Source organism: Callorhinus ursinus, unplaced genomic scaffold (genome assembly GCF_003265705.2).
Source record: "Callorhinus ursinus isolate GAN/ISIS: 27379988/994484 unplaced genomic scaffold, GSC_fseal_2.0 scaffold54, whole genome shotgun sequence".
Taxonomy (NCBI): domain Eukaryota; kingdom Metazoa; phylum Chordata; class Mammalia; order Carnivora; family Otariidae; genus Callorhinus; species Callorhinus ursinus.
The window spans coordinates 1,267,615-1,271,823 of NW_027397116.1; the positions used below are offsets into that span (position 1 = coordinate 1,267,615).

The 4,209-nt window shown below is 41.1% G+C and overlaps 1 pseudogene; it reads right to left on the reverse strand.

The window, feature by feature from the left end:
* Positions 1 to 2,416: 2,416 nt before the first annotated feature.
* On the reverse strand, positions 2,417 to 3,800 carry LOC112839251 (ras GTPase-activating protein-binding protein 1 pseudogene; annotated as a pseudogene).
* Positions 3,801 to 4,209: the final 409 nt, after the last annotated feature.

Consider the following 4,209-nt stretch of genomic DNA (forward strand, 5'->3'; position numbering starts at 1 on the left):
AGTCCCCTCTTTCCCATCCCTGATCCCTGGCAACCACCAATAATGCTTTTTTGTTACAGAGTCTTGCCTTTTCTAGAATTTTTTATAAGGGCAATCATATAGTATGAACCATTTTGAGAGTGGCTTTTTTCCACTTGCAAAATGTTCTTAAGATTCATCCCTTTTATTGTGTTATTGAAGCAGCTTATTTGTTTTGTTCCTGACTAGTGTTCCAAGGGTGGATGTACCACAGTGGTTTATCCACTTGCCACCTGATGGTTGTCTGGGTTGTTTCCAGTTTTTGGTGTGAACAGTTGTGCCTTGTTGATGGCTGCTCTTGTTCCACAGTGGCCAAATTGAGTCGTTGTGACAGAGAGACCATCTGTCCTTCAAATCTAGTAACATATACTATCTGGCTCATTACAGAAAGTTTGCCAACCCTCATTCAGAGTGTATCTGAAACAGCTGTTTTAACGTCCTTCATTGTTAATTCCATTAATTCTGTCATTTCAGGTCTTTTTTTTTTTCCTATTGATTAATTTTCTTCTGCTTATGGTCATATTTTCTTGCCTGGTAAGTTTTTACCTGACATTGGGAATTTTATTATGTGCTGAGTTTTGTTGTATTCTTTATTAAGTAGAGTTGGAAGGCATTATGGCATTTGGTTAAGTTACTTGGGATCAGTTGAATCCTTTCGAAGTTACTTTTAATCTTTGTTAAGGCATGCCCAGGGTTACCTTTGGTCTAGGGAGAATTTCACATCATAACTAAAGCCACAACCTTCTGAGGGCTTTGCCTGAGGCCCCTTGTCTTATGAGGTCATTTCACTCTGCTTTTGGGGACATGAATGAATCCCGACCCTATGTAAGGTGTGGAAATTGTCCTGCTGACTACTTTTTCATTGTCCTTTCCTTAACCTTGGGACGTTTCCTTTCACTCATTCAGAGTTTCAAGGGGACTTTTCTACAGATCTCTCTGAAGCTTTCTTTCCATGTGTCTCTTCTTTTGGATGTTCCATTCCATCACATCTTATTGATTTGGCCTCCTTGGACTCTCATCTCTGGCTCTTTGTTTGGGTTTCTCCTTTCTGTGTGGCAATCTGGAAAATCCTCTAGTTGGTCTTCTGTGTCATAGAGATACAAGATCTGCTTTGCCTGCTCTCCAATGTCTTAAGACCGCTATTTCATATATTCTGTCTCATTTGTTACTGTATTATGTGGAGGGAAGTCCAGTCCCTGTTCCTCCAACATGGCCAGAAGTGGAATTCTCGTGTTGTACTTCCTTATTGCTCAGTTCTCCTTTTATTTGCTTGGCATTATCTTCCATACGACAGTGGGCAACTCTGGATTTCACCCTTTCCAATAATCTAAACCCAGTAGAAATTCTTTCTAAAGCTCCATTTGAATTAGCCTCATGTGATTGATAACCCCACTTTTATGTCATCTGTTCCACCTCTTGTGTTGTGTTTTAAAAGACTTTTCTCACTCAATGATCTAATCCCCGAAGTCCCCTATCTATCTATGTAGCCTTCTTCGTTCCTTTTTAAACTATTAATCTCCAATTTCTTTGAAGTTGATTTGTTATGAATATAAAATCCTTTCACAGCTCTCTGAAGATATTTACATTTCTTCTAATGATGGCTTCATCTTGTTTTATTTATTCTGCCTTTTCAAGTATTCTTTAATGGTTTTAGTTTCTTCAAGTGTTTTGTAATAGTTAATTGCTCATTTTTGTACTTGGTAATTCCTGTTGGATTGGAGGGAGGCGTCATTCCTTCCTGAGTAGCATGAGAAGGATTTCTCACAAAGAAGGAGGGTTCTTTTACTTGACGAAGGAGTGCAGATGGTAGCTGGATGGACAATAGCAACAAATATCTACCTCACTATCTGATTATCTTCCAATGATTCTATCATTTGCTCCCAAATCATTTGATTTTGTACTTTTTTTCCAAAAGACCCTATGCTCCTTTCTACCTTCTCAGCATTATTCATGATCGTTCTGCCACATAAAGGGCCATTATTCTTTCTTTCTACTTGTGAAAATTCTTTTCTTTCATGCTGTCAAGATGTTTATCAAATTCTGTGTTTCTCACAGACTTTTGAAACACATAGAACATAAGAAATATTCCAGTGAATGAAGCATACCAAATGTAAATAAAAAGCAAGACACATCCTTTGGGGAAACTGCTGTTAAAAAAAAATCCAGTCTGTATATGCTAAAGTGAAGCAAGGAAATTCAGTCCTTAAATCTTTAAAAATGTGTTTTTCCTCAAATGTCATTCCACAAAATTGGAAGTGAAGGGCTAAAAGTTGAGGAGAAGGAAGGGAGGGAGAGGGGGCATCCATCATTAACACAGAAAGTAAAATTGTACAAATTTAAGCAGTTTATTGTAGACTAAGGTTCATAGTCCAGGACACCAAATGCTGGTATAAGAAATTCACCATTTGGCAGGAGCTGGAGGATTTATAGTGCTGCCTGAAGACCAGTGAGGGGCAGTTAACTGCCTTGGAATAATTCCCCTTCCCACTCCAAATCCTGGTTTCTGCACCGTGCCTCCACAGGGAGGGCCGCTCAGTTCACTACCCGGCTGACCCCTAGGGCCTCTAGGTCCCCACAGGCAATTATCTCGATAGTCCCCTTCCCAGGTCTTTTCTTCTATGTTCAGTTGGAACTCACCTCTGAACATGATGGGCCTGAGGCTAGGGGGCTCAGAATCATCAAACACAACAAACCCCAGACTGGGTAATTTCTTGCCACTGTTAACACAGAGCTCCACCACATTCCCATAACTTTGAAAAAAAATCGTTAATCTTTGATTTGTCCACTTCATGGGGCAGGTTGGTGACTATCAGGGTGTCTCACAGTTCTTTGGGGTTCAATGTCGCCTTGCTCACCAGCCTCACGGATGGGTCTAGGTCCCCTCTGGGGAGGAATACTTATTTGTTGTTCTCACACTCTTTGATCCTTTTGAGGCCTCAGTGGTGGAATCTGAAATTCAGACTTAGACTCCAGTCAAGGCTGTGAAGCTGGTACTTGAAAAACATGAGGTGGTATCCCAGTAACTGGAACAGCTCCACTGAGTGGAAGGTCACCAATGCCCAAGAAAATGTCCTTAAGTCTTCTATATGGTCTGAGCTATGTCTGTGGGTGCTGGGGAAGAACACTTCTGTGTGTCCTCAGGAGCCAGTTCTTCCAATACTAGCTCAGACTTTTCCTGTTGGATTTCAGACATAGCTTCTTGCTCTGGTTCTGGTTCAGCAACAGGTTTCTCTAAATGTTCTTCCAAGTCATTGCTGACAGTCTGATCATAGAAAGTTTCAGAATCATCAAGTACCACTTCAGGTGTCTGCTGTCTTTCTTCAAGTTCCTCTGCCTCTTCCTCAGATTCCTCCTGAGGCTCAGTGACAAAGCCACCAAAGACCTTATCTTGGTATCTGAAAACATCATGAATGTAGAACTTACTTGCAACAGCGTCCTTAGGAGCAAGGAGGACAAATGTCTGCATGAATCTCTTCAAAGCCTGGTTGTTAGCAACCCCACCACGTGGACCACCACACCATCATTCAGAGTGGCATGAGCATCAACATGATGAATCTTAGTGTGGCAATTGGTACAGTTTTGTGATATCGCTTTGCTATGGATTTCTTTCTGTCCCTAAATTGCATCTGCTGGCTTTCCATTTGAATCCAATCCCCCATGGACATAAGAAGAGTTCCTTCCATAAAATCTGTGAAGCTTGCTGGGGCCTGGTTCAGTGGTGTGTAATACCTCCTCACAAGTTCCCGCCCCACCAGCAGGGGACTAGGCTTCTCTATAACCATTTCTTTGGTCAATTCAACCTGTGCAGCCGAGCAGGAATGGAACAAGCTTTGCTCCACAGCATGGCAGAAGGCAAAATCCCTTCACACCACTGTGTCTGCCTCTGTGAAAATTCTACACAACCTTTGGGCCTAATATAAGACTCATCTCTTAAAAAAAAAATTCCTAACTACTTTATCTCTTCTAGTTAATATGGCTCTTTTGGTGAATGGTGATTACAAATGTGACTTCAATGTTATTTCAGTTATAATAATTGCTACCATTTGGGGGGCTTCTGCTATGTGCTAAAGCCCTGTAGTGAATATGTCATGTATATGATGTGATTTAATCCTTATGTAATGGGGTGGGTGTTAATTTTCCATTTTGCAGAAGAAGGAACTACCTTTTAGAGCAGGACATCATCCAGCTTAG